Source organism: Sorex araneus, chromosome 1 (genome assembly GCF_027595985.1).
Source record: "Sorex araneus isolate mSorAra2 chromosome 1, mSorAra2.pri, whole genome shotgun sequence".
Taxonomy (NCBI): domain Eukaryota; kingdom Metazoa; phylum Chordata; class Mammalia; order Eulipotyphla; family Soricidae; genus Sorex; species Sorex araneus.
The window spans coordinates 412,909,272-412,932,778 of record NC_073302.1 but is presented as its reverse complement, the minus strand read 5'-3'; the positions used below and the strand labels follow the sequence as shown (position 1 = coordinate 412,932,778).

The 23,507-nt window shown below is 36.5% G+C and overlaps 1 protein-coding gene across 9 annotated transcripts in view; it reads right to left on the bottom strand.

Moving 5' to 3' along the window:
• The window catches only part of FOXP2 (forkhead box P2), a 562,025-nt gene that overhangs the window by 310,554 nt on the left and 227,964 nt on the right, over positions 1-23,507 (bottom strand). The window lies entirely within an intron of this gene.

The window sequence follows — 23,507 nt, the reverse complement described above, 5'->3', positions numbered from 1 at the left end:
GCAGAGCAAGGAGTAAGTCCTGAAAACTGCTGGAACAAAACAAGACAGATGTCATTTCTACTGTGCACCTTTTGCACCCTCAGGATATATTCCAAGAAGTGATATTGCTGGGTCACATGGAAGCTCGATTCCATGTCTTTTAAGGAATGCCCATACAGTTTTACAGAAAGGCCGAACCAGTCGGCATTCCCACCAACAATGAAAGACCGTTCCTTTCTCCACACATCCTTGCCAGCACAGGTTGTTCTTGTTCTTTTTGATGTGTGCCAGTGTCTTGGTGTAAGATGATATCTCATTTTTTGTTTTTATTTTCATCTCCCTGATGATTAGTGATGTAGAGCATTTCTTCATGTGCCGTTTGGCCATTTATATATTTTTTTTTGAGGAAGTTTCTGTTCACTTCTTCTCCCCATTGTTTGATGAGGTTGGAGATTTTTTTCTTGTACAATTCTACTAATGCCTTATATGTACTTGATATTAACTCCTTATCTGATAGGTATTGGGTAAATAATTTTTCGCATTCAGTGGGCTCTCTCTTTATCAGTATGTTCATTGCAGCACTGTTCAGAATAGTTAGAATCTGGAAACAACCCAAGTGCCCAAGAACAGACCACTGGTTAAAGAAACTTTGGCACATCTACACAATGGAACACTATGCAGCTGTTAGGAAAGATGAAGTCATGAAATTTGCTTATATGTGGATGGACATGAATGAAATGAGTCATAAAGAGAGAAACAGACATAGAATGAGTTCGCTCATATGTGGAATATAAATTAGCATAATATGAGACTAATAACCAAGGAAACAATAGAGACAAGGGCCAGGAAGATTGCTCCATCGTTGGAAGCCTGACTCATGAGCTGCGAGAGAAGGTAGCTGGATAGAGAAGGTATCACTAAATCAATGATGGTTGGAGGGATTGCTTAGGATGGGATATGTGTGCTGAAAGTAGATAAAGGACCAAACATGATGTCTTTTCAGTATCTGTATTGCAAACCATAATATCCATAAGTAGAGAGAAAGAGGGAAGCTGTCTGCCATAGAGGCAGGGGGAGGGACTGAGGTGGGGGAAGGTATACTGGGAACATTGGTGGTGGAAAGTGTACAGGGGTGGATGGATTGGTTTTGATCATTGTATGACTGAAACTCAAAACACGAAAGCTTTGTAACTGTATCTCACAGTGATTCAATAAAAAAAGGCAATAAAAGATTAAACCTATATTACAATAAAAACTTAAAAAAATAAGGATAGAACAGGATATAATAAAGGCCATTTATGATTAATTCACAACTAATAATCATACTAATGGTGAAAAACAAAAAGGTCTTTCACCTAAGATTAAGTATAAGTATGTTCATTCTCACAAGTATTATTCAGCATAATATTAAAAATATCATTCAAATCAATTTGGCAAGAAAAATAAATAACCCAATTAACATTGAAAAGAAATGATTATTACTTGCATATGAAATAATATACACAAGACATTTAAAAATTATAGTGATAAACTATTTGAAACAACAGTTTATAAAATAAAAGCTATATAGTACAGCAACAGGGTACAAAATTAACAAACATAAATATGTTCTGTTTCTATACTCAAACAACAAAGTAGAAAACAGAGAAATCAAAAAATCAATTCCATCTGTAATCCCGCATGCAAAAAAATCATTCCAAGTCCCTACAAATAAATACAAAGGACTTGAGAAAGTACCACAGGAAGATAATCTAAGATATATCAGTTTAAATTATAAAAGACAGAAAAAAGTTGAATACTTTTTGTTCAGATTAGAAATACTGATATTGCTAAAATGACATCTCCCAAAAAGTCCAATATAGAATTAATAAAATCCATATTAAATTTGCAATGCAATACTCAAGGAAATAGAAAAATGTAAATTGAATTCATATGGAACGGTAAAAGACCCTAATTTTTTTTAATTTTTATTTTATTTTATCTTTTGCTTTTTGGGTCACACCTGGCGATGCACAGGGCTTACTTCCAACTCTGCACTCAGGAATTACCCTGGCAGTGCTCAGGGGACCATAAGGTCACTGGAATAGAATTTAAAATCTAGAAACAGGGGCTGGCGCAACAGCACAGCGGGTAGGGTGTTTGCCTTGCACACGGCCAACCCGGGTTCAATTCCCAGCATCCCATATGGTCCCCTGAGCACCACCAGGAGTAATTCCTGAGTGCAGAGCCAAGAGTAACCCCTGAGCGTCGCCGGGTGTGACCCCAAAATCAAAAATAAATAAATTAAATAAATAAATAAATAAATAAAATCTAGAAACAAACACAAACAAATATGGACAGTTAATTTATGATTTAAAGAAAAGCCAAAAGCATATAACAAATGCTGTTTGGGGAAAACTGGATAGCGATATACAAAAGTAAGAAACCAGACCACTATCTCACACTATGCACAAGATTTAATTCAAAATGATTAAAGGGGGCTGGAGCAGTAGCACAGTGGGTAGGGCATTTGCCTTGCACGCGGCCGACCCGGGTTCGATTCCCAGCATCCCATATGGTCCCTGAGCACTGCCAGGAGTAATTCCTGAGTGCATGAGCCAGGAGTAACCCCTGTGCATTGCCAGGTGTGACCCAAAAAGCAAAAAACAAAAAACAAAAAACAAAAAAAACACTACAAAAAAAAAATGATTAAAGACTTTTGTGCAAAACATGCGACCTTAGAGTATATAGGAGAAAACAGACAGCACACTCTAGAACACTGGCCTCAGTAAGAATTTGGGGCTTGACTCTAATATATCAGGAGAAATAAAAGTAAATAATTTTAAAATGGATTATATAAAGCTAATACGCATCAGCAAGCAAAATAAACTATCATTAAGAGTAAAAGGCAGGTGCCTGGATGCTGGTTCAATGGAATAAAGCACATGCCTGGGAACCCTCAGTATGATCCCTCACATCACTACATGGTCCCCTGAGCAGTGACAAGAGTGACCACTGGGCACTGATCTCGGAGTGGACCACAAGCACTCGTTAGGTGTGACTCCGCATTTGTTTCCGGTTCCTATAACTTAGAGAAAAACTGTACCAAGTGTACAGAGTCCTTATGAGTATTCACCTCAATTTGCTGTATCTTAATACATTCTAAAACAGCTGCTAATAAGAAAAGATAGACGACTGTGCAAGTTACTTAAAAAATCATTAGTGACAGGTCCATAAATAGCTCAAAGGGCTAACGGAGCCCAGATTTTATCCCAGGCATCATATTCTCCTGTAACTGCTGCTGATTGTGGGTTTCAAACAACAAAATGAACCCTTTCTTCATTTTCACTGGGGATATTTCTCTAGAAAGTATTCACACATTCCCTCGTCCCCCACCCCAACCTGTCCCCTTGCTCCCATTTTCTATCTTGTTTATATGCTGATCTCAAATTGTCTTATATAAACCGTTCAGGACATTTAGTCTTTGATCTATGTTTTATTTCTCACTTTATATTCCCAGTTTATTTAATTTTTATTATAATCGAACCTGTTTTTCTATTTTGTGGTTCCTTTTGTCTGTCGAAAAAGCATTTCCATGAGTCAAGATTAAATTAATATTTGCATAATTTTCAGCCTGATATTAGTGACTCTGATTTTACATTTAATTAAATATGTTAAGAATCTCTCATATTTTTGAAAACTGAAACTTTTTGATGCAAATATATAATTTACTCAAGACTTTCATTGAAATTTATCCCCTGGCAGCTGTTTAGAATTCTTTTCTTATTATACGTTGATTTTATATGAAAGGTCTATATTTAGAGAAATATCTATTCTAACTTCTCCTCCCCCACCACTTCTTCATTAATACAATCACTCTCTACTCAATTTCTTGAAAATGAGATGAAAATTTTTGCACCTTTGCATTTTCTTCTCTTAATTTATGCCTTTAGACTATTAAAGACAATTTCAACTTCCAGAATTTCTAACCTAAGGGCTGGAGCGATAGCACAGAGGGTAGGGCATTTGCCTTGCACGCGGCCAACCCGGGTTCAATTCCCAGCATCCCATATGGTCCCCTGAGCACAGCCAGTGGTAATTCCTGAGTGCAGAGCCAGGAGTAAACCTTGTGCATCTCAGGGTGTGACCCACCCAAAAAATAAACAAAATAAAAAATACATCAACAGAATTTCTAACCTGAATCCTTGGTGATCTGCTCCATCTATTCTTGTTCAACCCCGCATTTACTCTAGTCTGCTCTACTGAATTACCTCCCAATTGTTAGCCATACAATAAAAATGAGTAAAGATCTGGGACTGTGGTTTAGTGATAGCCTAAACACAGACCCATAGAGAAAAATAATTTTTGGAACTAGCAATATGATTCAAAGTGCTGAGTACATAATTTACATGAGGAAGGCCTGAATTCTATGCTCAATACCACAAGGTCTCCTCTACACGACCTGCCCCGAAATACTGGATGTGGCCCCCAATTTTTATTCATATATATAGAAGCTCTAAAAATAATTATGAAGGAATCAGCTATTATTATTATAAATCTTTATGTATTTATAGGGCTAGAGTGATAGCACAGCGGTAGAGCATTTGCCTTGCATGCAGCCGACCTGGATCCGATTCCTCTGCCCCTCTGGGAGAGCCCAGCAAGCTACCGAGAGTATCTCACCCTCACGGCAGAGCCTGGCAATACCCATAGCGTATTCGATATGCCAAAAACAGTAACAAGTCTCATGATGGAGACGTTACTGGTGCCCACTCGAGAAAACTGAAGAGCAAAGGGATGACAGTGACAGTGGCAGTGATGTATTTATACTCTTCATCAAATCTAATTTCAATGTAAATACCTATTTTACTGATTTTGACTCCTTAAATGTATATAAAATATTCTAATGAGGCTCTCTCACCTATAAGTTATTTTTCTTTAATCTAAAAAAGTGAAATTCAGACCTCACCATCTAGTTTTCAAGGTGCTAAATATTTTATTTCAAAACTCACTTCCCTCTTCTCAAAATAGACTCCAAGATTTGAGACATTATTTATTCTTCTAAGCATTTGCTTCTGTCTTTTCTCTTCTAGAATACCTCAATTCCCTTTCCATATTATTATGTACTTCAGGTTTCTACTTGGAGTCTTTAATTCTATCAAGAAAAAAAAATATTTCCTCTCCTTCTGCACTACTTTTATCTTGGTTTGACCCATTCCAAATACAAATAACATATTTTATTTGTTGGTGTTTGGCCACTTCCAATAGATAAAATATATGAAAATGGGTTGAATATAGGATCATTTTAAAAATATCAATTTTAGTTCCCTCAAAGAGCATTCAAAACTACTGCTATTCCCCATACTCAGTCAATTTCAATGAGGCACCCCAGGATGGCGCAGGTGCAGTTTCCCCGCCTACTCGAGATAGAATCCCGGCGACCAAGAGCTTTCATAAGCAAGGTCCAGGTATGAGGGTTCCAGAACTAAATCTTCATGCCGCAAGTCAGCAGAGGTCCTGGGCTGTCCCTTCTCCGTTCTCCACCTGCTATCTGGCTGGCTGCCACACCCACAATCTGCCTCTGGGTGCCCTGGTCCAGAGACGCCCAACTAAATCTCAAAATGTATTAGTGCCCTACAGAAATGTCTCTGGAACCCAACCATTTACAATCTAGGATTCCAGAAGCACATGGCTACAGCACCCCCAGATATTCAAAGCAAGTAATGGACAATAAATGATCTGACATCTGCCCCTGGAGGGCAGTCTTGGGTGGTGGTTGGAAAATTCTAGTAAAACATAATATCCCAAAGTAGAGAGAATTGGGGGAATTGCCTCCCATGGAGGCAGGATGAGGACTGGGATGGTAGGTGGGGGGGGGAGTGGGGGAGGGAGGTTATACTGGGGACACCACTGTTGGAAAATGTGCACTGGTGGAGGAATGGATGTTTGATCACTGTACAACTGAATCTCAAACATGAAAGTTTTATAATTATATCTCACGGTGATTCAATTTAAAAAAAATAAAGAAAAAGAAAATAATGTGGAGTTCATGCCCAATTCTAATCAGCTTAATAAATAGCAGTACCTCTACATTAAAAATAAGAAATAAAGAAGGAAAACATTAAAAATAAAAACAACTACTACCACAGTTATAACCTCACAGTAAATCTGCAAAGGGGTACAAAGATACTTCGTCTGAATTATATTAGGTTATCAACCTAATGTTTTATCATCACCAAATATTTAGTAGACATTTCTTACAAATAAAAAATTCTCCCTATGCCTCAAGATCAAGTTTCACAGGACAGTGAAACTTATTATTAGCATCACCCAATAATCAGTCTCCTGTCAAGTTTAGTCACTTGTTACATTAATGTCTTATATTCCTGAGAGTTCAATTCGGAATTACATGTAGTATATCTCAGTGCGCAGCTGAGAAGTTCTTTTCTTTCTTTCATATTTATGACCCCGACATACTTGAAGATCACAGTTCTGATATTTTGTAATCATTCTTTAATTTACATATTTCTCTCCTTTCTGATGAGTTTTAGGTTACGGACCTTTTGGTAGACTTAACACAAGACATTTTCCATTTTGCTTATTATATTCAATAAAATTATACATGATTTTGTGCATCTCTTTGCTTATGGTAAAAAGATGTTATATTTTTGGTTAAAGTGTTATTTCTCCAGTATCTCTCAATACTGTTAGTCTTTTATATTCTCTAATTAATGAACATCTGGGTGAAGTCATTTTGGAATGGTATCAACATCTCATTACTGCAGTCTTCATCCAACTTTCAGTTTATATGTTAAGGATGGATGTGGATGCGTGATTTTGTATAAATAAGTATTATTTTCTATTTTTATGATTTATATTTAGTTTATAACTGATTTCCTTTACAATTACATTTATTATAATGCTCCAATGGTCTCATTTTACCTAACAGGAGCCTTTTGAAAAAAGTTGGCTTCCATGTCTTTATAGCATGTTCCCATAATTCTTAAAGTATTTCCTTATTTTCTGGCATAATAAACTCGAAGCTCATTGTGTAACTTCCCAACCCTAATTACACAAAGAACCATTTCTACAAGAGTTGAGTTTTCTTGAGGTCTACAAGAGTTGACTAAAAGTGGAGTCCTAGAAAATTTAAGTCCTAGAAGATTTGATCTTAGAGGTGCTAAATCTTCTGGGTTCTTGCTATTTCTAGTACTTCTCAGAAGACAGAGATAGACAACATATGCAATTGTGGCTGAAAGTATGTCAGTTAATATAAATACCCTGAATTCCCACAATGAATGGTTTGTTCAAATTTCCTTCCTTTTGTATATATATGTGCTCAAAAATCAGAATACTGACTTCTATCTTCTAGCTGTGTTAACTAAGCCACTTTATATATAAGCACTTTCATATCTGTTACCATTGATCTGCTTGGGTGGTAACGTCTTCCAGACTGTGCTCCAATAACCACCTGAGACTGCTCATCAACATGGCTGTCTTGTTCATGAGAGTGAGAATCAAAACTCACAATAATATCTACTTAGGTTCTGGAAATGTTCACATGTTTTTTGGTCCTATATGTAATCTAGGACCTTTTCAGAAGAACCTAGTCATTATTTTTTAGAAAATCTGTGTCATTTTTCCTGGATCTTTAGAAAACTACATAAGTAGGTCACACTGTCTCAGTCTATACAAACATTTTTACTGGGTTGTATTTTACATTAATACCCTTATAATAAAATTACATGCTAAATAACTTTCTTTTGATAAGCACTAGCTAGAGACATGCTATAATATGGTATGAAGAGACTACTATATCACTAAAGAAATGCTTGACACAGCCAAAGAAGGTAGAGTAAATCTGGTTTAATTCAAATTTCCTTCACAAATATAGCAATTATTTTAATATTATGTTATTCTGTGTTAACTCTTTTTTTTTCCTTTCAGCTTTTGGACAACTCCTGGGAGTGATCATGGGTTATTCATGGCTCTGTGCTCAGTGGTCACTCAGGGCAGTATTCAGAGCACAGTATGTAGTTTAAAGGATAAAATGTCTTATAAGTCAGGTAGAGTCCCTTGATAACTTTATTTTGTAAGAAACAAAAAAGTGGCTAGAGAAATAGTATAGTGGAGTAAGCTGCTTTCTTTGCATGAAGCAGATGCAGACTTGATATCTGGCATCACACTTGATCCCCTAAGTACCATCAGTGATCCCTGAGCACCATCAGGTGTAAACCCTGAAAACTGCCAGGTATGACTGCCAAATAAACAAAATACAGCAAGTACTATGTGTCAGGTCAACCTCAAAGTAGTGACAAAGAGACAAGAGAGTCATATAAGTTTTTATGACTAGAACCTTCACTTTTCAGCAAAATTACTTTAAATGTTGATAATAATATTAAAATGGAAAATATTTAAGAAAACAAACATAAAAGAACTTCTTTCTCAACATAAAAAGTAAACTATCAGATAGAATAAACTATCATTTTAAGCCATTTGAACAGAAACATTACATAACTGAAGCTCAGCAAAAGTGCCTTGCATATGTTGGACTAAGGGTTCCAGTCCCTGCACTGCAGAAAAAAAGATGTTTTGAGATGCATGGCCACATGTACCTAAAATGTGGCTCATCTGAAATTCAGCAGTGACTAATGGAAATCCACCTGTCAAACAAGGTTAGTTTCTGAGAAGTCCAGCTAACTCAATAGGCAAAGGAAAACTTTTCAAAAAGGTTAAAGTGAAATATATATGACCTAAGAGATTTCAATAACCAGTTGGTAAACTTGAACATCTTTTTTTTTTTTTTTGCTTTTTGGGTCACACCCAGCGAGGGTCAGGGGTTGCTCCTGGCTCTGCACTCAGGAATTACTCCTGGCGGTGCCTGAGGGACCATATGGGATGCCGGGGATTGAACCCGGGTCAGCTACGTGCAAGGCAAACGCCCTACCTGCTGTGCTATCGCTTCAGCCCTTAGGTTAGAAATTCTGGAAGTTGAAATTGTCTTTAACAGTCTATAGGCATAAAGTGAGAGAAGAAAATGCAAAGGTGCAAAAATTTTCATCTCATTTTCAAGAAATTGGTTAGAGAGTGATTGTATTAACCAAGAAGTGATAAAGGAGGAGAAATTAGAATAGATATTTCCCTAACATCTTGTCCAGGTACTTTTTGTGTATCAAAGGCATGAATACTGCATTTTTCTTCATCATGTTATATGTCAAAGTATGATTATTTAATATTGGAAGACCATGATTTAAACCTTATGAGGATATTTTAATATATAGTTTAACAAAGAACACTGGAAGGAGGCAATTCCATTTTAAAAGTTTTTTCTGGATTTTGAATTTTTGATTGTTCTTACAGTACTCTAACATTCTGTATATCTGGTTTTTTAACATAATCATCCCAACACAAGAAGCTTAATTGCTTTATCTTTTTATCACAGAAGAAACAAAGTCAGAATTTTATTCAGTAATGGTACATTTATAATAAATCACAATGATTGTTTTCATTGCTTTATTGTACATATTTTCAATAAGTCTACAACTTTCATGATAACTTAGACTCACTCATTTAAATTGTTTTGTGTTTCTATTGAGTTTGCTAAATTTAATGCACACTTATAACTAAGCCAAATCCTGTTGTTCAGCATGTAGTAAAAAAAGAAAAAATACACTAATTGGTCAAGACCTTCCCTGTTGGACAAAAATAAATAAAAAGAAGTAAAAAAATTAAATAATAATTAATTTATGTTTCTAATGTTCAACATCACTAATCGTCAGGGAAATGCAGATCAAAACAACAATGAGATATCATCTCACACCACAGAGACTGGCCCACATCCCCAAGAACAAAAGCAACCGGTGTTGGCGTGGATGTGGGGAGAAAGGGACTCTCCTTCACTGCTGGTGGGAATGCCGACTGGTTCAGCCCTTTTGGAAAACAATATGGACGATTCTCAAAAAGTTAGAAATTGAGCTCCCATTTGACCCAGCAATACCACTCCTGGGAATATATCCCGGAGAGGCAAAAAGGTATAGTAGAGATGACATCTGCATTTCCATGTTCATTGCCGCTCTGTTCACAATAGCCACAATATGGAAAAAACCAGAGTGCCCGAAAACAGATGATTGGCTAAAGAAACTCTGGTATATTTACACAATGGAATACTATGTAGCTGTCAGGAAACATGAAGTCATGAAATTTGCATACAAGTGGATCAACATGGAAAGTATCATGTTGAGTGAAATGAGTCAGAAAGAAAGAGACAGACATAGAAAGATTGCACTCATATGTGGAATATAATGTAACTGAGAAGTACAAGTTGGCAACGATGCAACTTCTGGCAGATATCTCTCTGGACTTAGTTACTAAAATACTAAATTACAGAAACCCAAAACTGAGAGGCCGCTAAGTGTGGTCACTCGACCTCACACTTCTTCATCCTCAGCAATGGAAAACAAATTACCTAATGCTTCCTTTTCAGCAGGTCTGACTTTAGGGGAGAGACTCTCCAAACAATAATAGTGAGTTTTGTTGAAATATTGTATGCAATCAAAGTGAAAGTAAAGTGAAATTTATTAGTTACACAGGCGGGGGGGGGGCTTAGGGTGGGGGGGCTAGGGGCGTGGGGGTGTTTGGGGTGTGAGGGGGCGGGGTGGAGCTATACTGGGATTCTTGGTGGTGGAATATGAGCACTGGTGAAGGGATGGGTATTCGAGCATTGTATAACTGAGATTTAAACCTGAAAACTTTGTAACTTTGTAACTTTCCACAATAAAAAAAAAAAATAATAATTAATTTATGTTTCCAAGTTTTCTCCCAAAATAATGATCTGGATAGCAATTGGAAGAAGAAAATTATTTTTAAAAATTTAAAACTGATTCATGTATCTCAGGTACTGCTACCATGTGATGACATCATCAGTATACTTTGTGTTATGTCAGGGTTGAAATGGAATGTAATTTCCTTTAGAAGAGAATAATCATTAGCCAAATGTTCAATGCACTAATGAAAATTTTGAAGATTAACATATGCTTTGCATGAAATTACTTTATTCTCTGAAATTTAGGTGCTTTCAAATCCGATTTGAATAATATTTTGTAAGATAAGTATGCAAAAGATTGAATAAATGAATGAATAACTGAATAAGACTTGGATGAATATCTTATTATAGGATAAATAAGATTTAACATATTTTTTTTTCTTTTTTCACTGTTGTTTTTAGGGGATTTTGTTGTTGTTGTTGAGGGTTGTATGGTTGGGTTATTCCAAATGGTGCTCAGGACATATTCCTGGCTTTCTGCTTAAGAGATCACTTCTGGTGGTCCTTGAGACCACATGTGGCAGCAAGAATTAAACCCTGGTTAGACTTGTTCAAGAGAAACACCTAATGGGTTGTACTCTCTCTCTCTCTAGCCTTTACATGTATTTATAGTATTTAAAGTTTCACATAAAATTAACTATATGTGAAAATAAATACTTTTATTATGTGTTATAGAAGACTGGCTGGAGTGATAGCCCAGTGGGAAGGGTGTTTGCCTTGCACATGGCCGACCTAGGTTCGATTCCTCCGTCCCTCTCGGAGAGCCCAGCAAGTTACCAAGAGTATCTCGCCCACACTGCAGAGCTTGGCAAGCTCCCCATGGCATATTCGATATGCCAAAAACAGTAACAAGCCTCACAATGGAGATGTTAGTGGTGCCCGCTTGAGCAAAAATGGTCAACGGGATGACAGTGATACAGTGATAGAAGACTAGAAAACGTGCTCTTCTGAATAATTTTTTTTGAACAAACTATGTTGTTCACACTCTAATCATGTTATTCATACAATCAGCACATGTGAGGGAATCAGTAGAGTGGTTCAAGTGATGGAGCAAACGCTATGTGTGTGTGAAATCCCCCTCAGTTCAATCCATCGTACCCACATGGCCACCTCCCCCAACCACTGCCAGATGTGACTCTATTGGCCTCTGAATACTGACCCCTTTACCACAAAAAATATGTACAGAGAAAAAAATAATGGGGATGTGTAATCATTTTAGTTATGCTTTCCTCACTGTATCACTGTCATCCCGTTGATCATCGATTTGCTGGAGTGGGCCCAGTAACGCTTCCATTCATCCTAGCCCTGAGATTTTAGCAGCCTCTCTTTACTCATCCTTCCCAGTGGTGCTGCATTAGAGGCTCTTTGAGGGTCAGGGGAATGAGACATCATTGTTACTGTATTTGGTATATGAATACACCACAGGGAGCTTTCCTATATTGTTCAACTATTTCACAAGTGCGTACCTTGTTATTTATTACAAAAATATTAAGAATCTTTTTCCTTTTATTTTTTGGGGAGGTCACACCTGGAGATGCACAGGGGCTACTCTTGGCTCATGCACTCAGGAATAACTCCTGGTGGTGCTCAGGGGAACATATGGGGTGTGGGGAAATAAACACGAGTCGGCCATGTGCAAGGCAAACGCCCTACCGGCTGTGCTATTGCTCCAGCCCCAAAAACATTAAGAATCGTTAGTGTCACCAAATGATGGCAAAAAGGAAGACCTGAGATACAAGTGTCTTGTGCTATACAGACATTCAGAAATAACCTGAAGCCTCCAAGGCACCAAAATAGCGTGGCATCTATCCTTCTATCCATTTCCATCTTGGATTAGCATTTTCCTTCCAGGAAATTTCTCTATGTATTAACCATACATCTCGTACAGCACCGCATACGCCAAGGTAAAAGCAACTGAAGTGAAGAAAGGACGACAATGAACGGCTGCTATGCTTTTCACCTCCCATGGTCATGCCCTTGGGCTTTTTGTATTACACAGTTAAAGTTCAAGTAAACTCTTGTCTCTGATGCACTTCTTAATACATGTACTTTTAAATTAATACAATTAAAAATAATATATTTAAATATATTGATATATTAAATATATTATATATATTGTTTTTTGGACTGGAGCAATAGCACAGCAGGTAGGGCATTCACTTTGCACGCGGTGACCCGGGTTCAATTCCTCTGTCCCTCTCAGAGAGCCCAGCAAGCTACTGAGAGTATCCCACAGGCGCGGCAGAGCCTGGCAAGCTACCCGTAGCATATTCGATATGCCAAAACGAGTAACAACAAGTCTCACAATGGAGACATTACTGGTGCCTACTCCAACAAATTGATGAACAACGGACTGACAGTGACAGTGACTGATAGTTTTTTTAGTTTGGGGGACTACACCTGGCAGTGCTCCAGTGCTCATTGCACATTCCAAGATCTGATGAAGTGATAAATCTCCATAACTCCTGGAGATGCTTGGGGGTTGTGGGGTTGGCATATGGGAAGCCAGGGATTAAACTGGGTCAGCCGCATGCACGGCAAACACCCTCTATGCTATACTATCACTCTGACCCTCCCCATGTAGTTCTTAGCAGCCTATGGCATATATCTAATTTTCCTCTCAGTTCTACAATGTCTGCATAAACACTACCCCAAGTATAATGTTTTTTGCTCTTCAATACAGAGCAGGGAAAGAAAAGCTTAAAAAAAATTTGAAGCAGAAAGAATGAGGATGTTACAGGAGTCATTTTACCTCCTGATTTCTCTCACATTAGTTATTTGTGAGAAGTTCTTTAGGAAAACTACAGGACTAAATATTACACTTTGGGTTATGTTCATGTAGAATTGCATGAAGGAGAAATTGTAACAAAAATTTTCACTTTATTGAGTAATAAGTAGTCATCAACAAAAGTTATTAAAAGAAGGAAGAAAGAAAATATCAAAAGTAATAAGCAATGCTTTGAAAGCACCTACACTTAACAAAGGGCATACTTGTGTCTGAAATAGAGTGAAGGCCAATGCCTCTTCTTTTAATTCTAATGTTAATTACATTCAGTTCTGAGAATGCCTACAGGTCAGTCTAAATTCTGTAATTAAAATTTAGCCATAGCGGAACTGTTATTTTAATATTCTGACTACTGTCTGTTACATGTTGGAGCAGGAACCATATGTCATTCAAGCTCCTTTACTAAGTACAACATTCTGTCGTTGGGGCACTTGAATTTAGGTATAGTGGGAAAATTTATAAAACAACTATATGCACATGAACTTTACTCTTATAATTAGGATGTATGCTACAAAAAATTGATGGGAACAACCAATAAGAGAAAACTATTAAAACCATGTCAGGAAAATATTTTTATTTTACTTTACTTTCTCCTTACATTTATTCTCTCTCCATTTCCTTTTCTCCTTTCTGCATGCTGCCACTCTGTTTCCTCCTTTACTCTTCTATGATAATTTCTCTTTCCTTTTTTTTTATTATAGTTTAGGTAGCATGGTTACAATCATGCTCACTTTCATTGATTAATGAACAAAATCATTGCATTGTCAAAAAGCAGTGGTGAAGTTGTTTCAGCTTTAAGTTGAATTTATATAAGATCTTGAACTGAATTAGTTGATTTTTTCATTTTCCAGTGGCCAAATTGAACTGAGAACCTTATATATGTGATGAAATCAGTTGACTGTTCTGCTATATCCTTGAACCAAAGAAGGCTTTTTTGGGGAAGGGGGAAGGAACACAGAGAGAGGAGTTGTTTGGGCTCTCCCGGCAAACAAGAAAGATGAATGCATTTTTGGCAAATGCAAGCACATGGACCAAAGGTGTATGGCACAAAAAGTTGTAAAGAAAAGTTCACTAACTTGGTTGATATGTCAGACAGCAAGTCAATGAAAGAGAGATAAAAAAGGGCTTTATGCTTCATTCCCATTACAGTGGAAGCCCCTGAATGACTTTAATACGAAATCAGTTTCTTTCTTTTTTCTTTTTTTTTTAACTTACGAGTACAGCTGAAGTGAAAGGAACAATTAAAAATAATGAAATTAAAAGGGAAGAACACATCTAAGGGGTGACTACAATAACAGTAGAGCCCAGAGCTCTCTCTTTTTTCTTAAATTTTTTTTATTGAGTCACAATGTGGAAAGTTACAATGTTTTCAGGTTTAAGTCTCAGTTATACAATGCCCGAACACCCATCCCTTCACCAGTGCACATATTCCACCACCAAGAATCACAGTATAGCTCCACCTCGCACCCCTACACCCCTAGCCTCCCCCACCCCTAGCCCCCCCTGCCTGTGTAACTAATAAATTTTACTTTACTTTCACTTTGATTACATTCAATATTTCAGCAAAACTCACTATTATTGTTTGGAGAGTCTCTCCCCTAAAGTTGACCTGCTGAAAAGGAAGCATTAGATAATTTGTTTTCCATTGCTGAGAATGAAGAGGTATGAGGTCAAGTGACCGCACTTAGCGGCCTCACAGTTTTGGGTTTCTGTATTTTAGTAATTAAGTCCAGAGAAATCTCTGCCAGAAGTTGCATCATTGCCAACTTGTACTTCTCAGTTACATTATATTCCACATATGAGTGCAATCTTTCTATATCTGTCTCTTTCTTTCTGACTCACTTCACTCAACATGATACTTTCCATGTTGATCCATTTATATGCAAATTTCATGACTTCATGTTTTCTGACAGCTACATAGTATTCTATTGTGTAGATGAGCCCAGAGCTCTCTTAGCTGATCAGAAACCAGAAGGCCCCAGAGAACTGACTGGTCCGGAGGTTCCCAAACTTACTGAGCTTACCATGCCATTTTCAGAATAACAATACTCAGCATTTTCTTGGAAATTTCTCTTCTTTAAGGAACAAAAAGCAGTGGCCCTCAATCGCAAGCATGGCACTTTTCACCCCCTGGGTTAGTCTGCGGTGTAGATTATTTCCCACTTTGGGAAACACTTGATTTAGAAAAGCAAAAACATATCCTCATTGCTGCTGTACTGTGAATCTATGTCTTTGAAATATTTTGCAGAAAATACAAATGTATTTCCAAAAGAAATACTGAAATGCAAATGAGCTCCTCTCATGTCATAAGCTCATAATTCATGATGGGTAGAACAGACTTTTGAAAGCTAGTCTGTATAAGTAATTACCTTCCCTACATTTTCCTTAGGCCTAATTTCTATTTCCCACAATGACTACACTTACTCCTCTCTTAAGTGGCAGTTGGAATATCTCAAAATTCTATTTTTCTAATTCTGGCCTAATTCTAGTCAGATATTTTTTCACGTAAACACCTTACCACATAATGTTCAATGAATATTTCTGTTGAGGTTGCTTTGTTTTTGTTTAGAAACAGTACTGGCAAGTGCTCAGGGGTTGCTCCCTACTTAGTGTTCAGGAGTTGCACCTGGCAGTGCTCAGGGAACTAGGCTGGGGTTTGAACCCATGACTGAAGTATGCAGAGAATGTGCTCTAGCCCTTTGAGCTATCTCTATGCCCTCAGTAAAATTTCTGAGAATACTTCAAACTCTGTACTTCTATTGTTGTATTTATTTTGAAATTTATTTTGAATTCATATCACACGATTATCTAGGAATTGAAAAATAATACCACCATTTATCCTTTCCCTAAATATTGTTTGTTTTAGACATACATCAAATTAGTTCCTCCATTTCAATAGCTGTAAATCAAAAGTTGCATTAGTAATAGCCAATTGGGAGCACAAGGAATTTTTGGCATCTATGCTAAGTATTTTATATTAACATGCAAACCTCACAATTATCCTGTTTGGTTCTTATAACAATAATCAGAGAAAACTGAGATTCTATAGAGATTATAGTATGTTGAACTCCCGGCTACCATATATGACCCCTTATAACTTGAACCTACCTTGCTTCTTCAAGTTTCTCATAATTCATCCAGTTTCTGATTTGGACCTATGTAGTCTACTATTTTTGTAAATATGCCACATGCTTCCATAAATTTATCTAGGTGTGCAAAAATCACTATGCATCTTTAAACATTTAAGAGTCTAGAATAGTACTTGGAAGATATCATAAATTCTTTTCTTTTTATAAAAAATAATTGATGGTAGGAAACATTTGTCCTTGGACACTATATTGAGTTCTGTCACCACTGTTCATAAATTTCTTACAATTACTCTATGAAACTTTTTAGTTTGTAAATAGGTCACTGTCACTGTCACTGTCATCCCATTGCTCATCGATTTGTTCAAGCTGGCACCAGTAACGTCTCTCATTGTGAGACTTATTTTTTTTGTGAGACTTATTATTACCGTTTTTTGGCATATCAAATACACCACGGGTTAGCTTGCCAGGCTCTACCATGTGGGCGAGATACTCTCAGTAGCTCGCCGGGTATCCGAGAGGGGTGGAGGAATCGAACATGGCTCGGGCACGTGAAAGGCAAATGACCTATTGCTGTGTTATTGCTCGAGCCCTTGTAAGTAGGTAAACACTGAAAATAATATTTAAATCCTGGATGGCCTATTACAAAAATTAAGGTATATTAAGGTATTATGAAGTTAACTTCAAAGAATTAAGGTGTGTTAGCATCTTTCTGAATCAGTGTTTTTTTTAGTAAGTTCCCACCATCAGATAAATGGACTTAAAAATGGTACAAACTATAGAACACTACTCAGTTATATAAAAAAAGAAAGCTTGTCCTTTGGAATAATATAGATGAAATTGAAGGGAATGATGTTAAATAAAATATCTCAGAAAAAGAAAAAAATTATCATTCTCTCATTTGTTATCCGACTACTGAGAAGCAAAGCATGGATACTGGAAAAATTGATAGAAAGAAATATGGAATTAGTTCTCAAAGTTATAGTAACTAGAGAGATAAATGAACGTGGTCAAAAGGAGAGAGTAAAAATGGACTATGGTGCAATGATATATATTGTTATTTTCCTGTTGATTGTAGTATGTACATAAACTTAGATGTGATGTGAAATTGTAATTCCAAAACCAATGTTCATAAAATCTATTTACTTAAAGATTACATTCCCCCAAACCTTTTGGATGGTAATCCCTTTATGCACCTTCATGGCCCAGAGAGATGGACAACATGTAGAAATAAAAGAGAAACATGAAAATGTCACCTGAAAATCTCATGAAGTCATATATGGTAAAACTATAAGAAACCAAGAACTCTAATAATTGCTCCTATTCTTTAAGTGCTTTTGCAATGAAACTTTGCTAATTGTTTTATCTGCAGGTATCATTTATCCGTAGGTATTATTTTCCTCCCTTGACTCTGAGATCACCCCACATCTTCTTTTAGCAATAGAATGCTCCAGAAACAACTTTCAGGCCTTGCATCCTCTTGAAAGCCAGCACCCATTTCAAGAGGAATATGATGTAAAATCAAATGTTGGAGAATAGACATGGAGAGAGATCATTTACATAAAAGGAAATAAAGTGACTAATACTACATCCAACACAAAGACACTGGAATTGACTTGCAAAAGCTGTATTATGTTTGAGAACCTCTCTAAAAATCAGCCTAGCTGAAAATATGGGAGCAGAAATGAGTTTTCTTCATTGAACTATGCCCAAATTCTTGACTTTTTTGTGTCTCTTTAAAACCCTGATGTTCGAAGGTGGTTCTCACAAAGCAATAAAACTAAAACAGCCACTATATCAGGTACACATTTAAGAAAATAAACTTTTTCACTAGGATCAGTCATTGTTATTTTGAGTCTAAAACATAGGTAGATCATATATTCTGACTGCTAGAACAACTTAACTAAGTTCGCATAGTAAATGGCTAAAAGAGGATATAGTCTTTAGGCTTTAAACCAGAATTATATCATTTGGGAGGGAAGGATAGAAAGAAGATAAAGGAACACATTTACTAATGGGAAAATGTTTGCTTTAAAATGATCAATGGAAGATCTATCAAACAGTATGGATTGCTTTGCTAATTCTGAATGATAATATGGATGCTGACATTTTAGACTTCTCATCTGGCAGTCAGGGAAATCCCAGATTTTACTTTCAACTTTTACCTGAAATTACCAACCAAAAAATATTTCATTTCAGGAATCCTACAATTCTCACAAAAACTTAAAACATAACTTTGTATTTCTATCTTATTAAGCCCTCAACAATCTTTACCTACCTGGAATGTCCTTCCCATTTCCTTGCAGTCTCATTTTCACTGAAATACTGATTTCTCTGGAAACTGTTCTGATCAACCCAATCCCAATGCAATTCTAAAGCATTTGTTTTTCAGATCCAGGTCTTTGACAGGTCAAATATCAAACACTGTCAATCTTTAAATAAAACCAAACAAAAATGCATTATCAATGTTTTCTATATTCATTCATTTCTATGTTCTTTTTTTTTTTTCTCTTTTTGGGTCATACCGGTGATGCACAGGGGTTACATCAGGCTCATGCACTCAGGAACTACCCCTTTTGGTGCTAGGAGGACGATATAAAATGCTGGGAATCGAAGCCGGGTTCGCTGCGTGCAAGGCAAATGCCCTACCCGCTGTGCTATTGCTCCAGCCCCACATTCATTTCTATTTTCAAGCCACTCCATGTGCTAGGAACTACAAATAAGAAGGCACAACCAAGACATTACAGTGTGGCATGGGGAAGTAAATAATTGCATTAAAATGATTGTAAGCCATGTAGTCAATGAATAATCCCCCAAAGACAAGGTTATGGAATTCCTAAACTCCACTTAATAGAAACCATGTATATCTTGACTAGAGTGAAACTGAATGGGCTGGACCATGAGCTTTATATGTGGAAGGAACAGGTTCAATCCCTAGCATAGCATGGAACCCAGAGCACACTCAGGGCTGATATAAAAAACATGGAAACTGTTGTAAACATTTTACATAAAACCTCACCATGTATTAAGTCTCTAGCTGGTCATTTTGTCCACTAGAAATATTCAAAAAATATCAATAAATACAGGTAATTTTTATGAATTTAAAGTACATAATAAGGGACTGGAACGAAATTACAGTGAGTAGGGTGTTTGCCTTGCACGTGGCTGACCTGGGTTCGATCCCCAGCCTCCCATATGGTCCCCCGAGCACCGCCAGGAGTCATTTCTGAGTGCAGAGCCAGGAGTAACCCATGTGCATTGCTGAGTGTGACTCAAAGCAAAACAGTAAAATTTAAAAAATAATAAAGTACATAATAAATTACTGAAATGTTGACAGTCTTAAATATTACAGTATGCTCAACACCTCTGGAAAAAAAAAGATTCTTTTTACTTTATTGAACCAAACACTGATCAATAAATTTAAAAAATATTAAACAACATCCAAGACTATTTCAATACTTTCATATGAATTTATGATTTAAACAAATTACTCCAAAATTTCAAACTTATCAAGATGTGTTTATTTTTCAAATAGTATTCTTATAAGTTTTTCCTGTAAACAAAATTTCCCTAGCATACAAAAGGGCCTATATTGTATACAATTACATTTTCTCCACTAATTATTCTGGTGGTACTGTAAAATGTCAAAAGAAAATATAGTTACATAAGTGGTAAAATTGTTGCCTGTATCTAAAATATACACAAAGGAATGTAAATAAAATGAGAAACTAAGGAAAATGAGAAGATTAGTGCATTAGAAACTAGCAGGGCTACTGTAAAACAAAGTTCTGCTTTTAATAATCCGTGTTGTTTTTGGATAGCTACTTGAACTAGAACTTCAATTCTCAGAAACATTATGAAGTGAATATGTAGTGACTAAGGTATTATAAAGCACAAATGAACAATAGATGAACATACCATAGGGACTCAGATATTAACTAGCATGGAGATAATAGCTACAATCCTTAATGTAATTGTAAGTCCCTGGACAAACCTAATGGATTAATGACCCATATTTTTCTTATGCAAGGAAGGGGAGAGACTTTGAATTAACAGCTGGTAAATTCCTAGAACAAAACAAATAAAAGAAAAACCCAGGAAGATAAGAAAGATATAAAGAAAAGAGAGGAAGAGGAGAAAGAAAAACCTGAAAACAACTTTTGATTGCCAAATTTATGTTTTTGCAAGTAAGAGAGGAAATGACTGAAACAACATTTCCTATATAGAGTAGATTTCTGTTCTTGTTTTCAGTCTTTTGTGTCTTTTATGTTATTTGGTTTTGTTTTGAATTTTGGTCATAAGCTACTTGCTAAAGTTTATATTTGTCCACGGGGTTTAGGAATCACTGGATTCAATACTTTTGTGCAGTTAAACTTTCTTATTATTTTTCAACTTGAAATTGTTTTTTGATTCTATTCATTCGTTTAGCATGATTACATAAAGGTAAAGGTAATTATTTGAATGCATGTTTGAAAAAAAGCTAAAATTCACTTATGAATAAAGAAATATGACAGAGAAGATTAACATTCTCAGAGCTCCATTGGTTGAGCAATCTAGTTATCTAGTCCCAGCCGTAACAATTTATTACCTGTTTCTTGAAAATATGTTTTCTTTATTTATGCAATAAAAACTAATAGTGGAATTATTATGGGATTTGAAACTAGATAGAGTTAGTAGCAAATCCCTGATTTCTCAGTAACTATTTTGAGAGAAGTTGATCAAGCATTCAACTTCACAGAATAACTGCATTAGTTTACAGAAATTGACCAGAAATATCTCAAAAGGATTGTAAAAAATAAAATGAGGACCAGAGGTATGGTATAATGGGTATGACACTTGCCATAATTGCAGCTGATCCAGGTTCAATACATGGCACCCAATATTCTCCCCTAAGCACATCAGGACTAATTCCTGGGCACAGAGCCAGGAGTGATCCCTGAGCAGTGTTGGGCGTAGGGGTGTAGCTCCCAAAACCAAACTGTGGGCATATGTTTCTGTGTGTGTGTCTTAGAAAAAAGGAAATAAAATGAGAAACTGTGCTTTGTGTTTGATAAATAACATGTATATAAAAATTCAGGCATTTCTCCCCTTTAGACCTTTTCCAGAGTCCTCTGTAGAGATGCTCTTTACACTTGCTGTTCTAGCAGAATCACTACTATCATCACTTTTCAAATTCAAAATGGTACAAATTTGGGTGAAAATCACCCTGTGTATGAAAGAAGCTCCCAATTATGTGTTATTTTGGGACACAATTTCATTTATAGACCAAGATTAACTATGCAAACAGTTGTTTAAAAATTATAAGATTTGTGTGGATGGACAAATGTTTCCTCTTTTAAAGCTTTATAATGAAAAGTGCGCAGCACTGTAGTACTGTCACACTGTAGCACTGCAGCACTGTCCTCCTGTTATTCATGGATTTTGCTCCAGTGGGCTGCAGTAATGTCTCCATTGTGAAACTTGTTACTGTTTTGGCATATCAAATATGCCACAGGTAGCTTGCCAGGCTCTGCCATGCAGGCGAGATATTCTCAGTAGCTTGTCAGGCTCTCTAAGAGGAACAAAGGAATCGAACCTGGGTTGGCCGCATGCAAGGCAAATGCCCTACCTGCTGTGCTATTATAGCAGGTAAGAACACAAAGCTGTTTTTGATATTTCGAGTTTTGTGACAAGTAATTTAAATGAATTTTGTTTCATACTTAAGAGTCCTACGCTTTTCCTTTTCTTTTTATTTGTAATTCTACAGAATAAAATTTAAGTTAAAAAAAAGCACAGGATTTGGAGCCAAAGCTCCAAAACAAAGGGTAGGGTCCTTGCCTATCTTGTGGCCCACTGGGTACTTCATATTATCCCCGGAGTCCTGCCAGGATTGATCCCTAAAAGCAGAGCCAGGAGAAAACTCTGAGAATCACTAGGTGTGACTCAAAACAAAAACAGAAACTGCATGTAAGATTGAATATAAACACAGTGTAATGGGAGAGCTTCCACAAGGCACTGGAAGAGTTACCAGGAGCTGAAATTCTTCATATACAACTTAACTCCATTATCTGTTATTTAGTGTCTATAGTTTCATGGACTGGAGTGACAGCACAGCAGGTTGGATGTTTACCTTGCATGTGGCAAACCCAGTTTCAATTCCCAGCATCCCATATGGTCCCCCGAGCACCACCAGGAATAATTCCTGAGTGCATGATCCAGGAATAACCACTGTGCATCACTGGATGTGTCCCAAAATTAAAATAAAATAAAATAAAATATTTACCTTTTTGTTCTTGATGTTTGCTTTGTTTGGTTTTGGGCCATACTCACTAATGTTTGGGTTTATTTCAGTTGAGGCACTGAGGAATTTCTTCTGGTGGTGTTTAAGGGACCATATGGGGATTAAACCTGGGTTGGCCAGCCACCTACAAGGCAAGAAGCCTACCTCTGTAATTATTATTGCTCTGGCCCTCAAACATTTCAATTTTTTTGAGTTGTTCTTCATCCCTTTTCTCAATTACAAACTGAAGATTAAAGTACTTAGGAGAACATATACTCTACAATAAATGTTTAATGTGGTAGTGTTATATTCTTACTATAAGACAAGTATTCCATTGTCTAATGGATGGATGTTCATTTGTACAAAATTTCTGGGACACAGCATATGCATATAAATTACATTAAAAAGACCATGAAGAAATCACAGATATGGGAAATTGTGTACACATATAACATCCATTTCAGTGTAGTTTTCTTCTAAAACTTATTATCATAGCTTCATTTAAGTATGACTGTTGCCTACCAACTAAACACAGAAATTTATAACTTGTTGAGTTTTGAAATAACTGTCTTTCTGAAACCAATGCAATCACGGCAA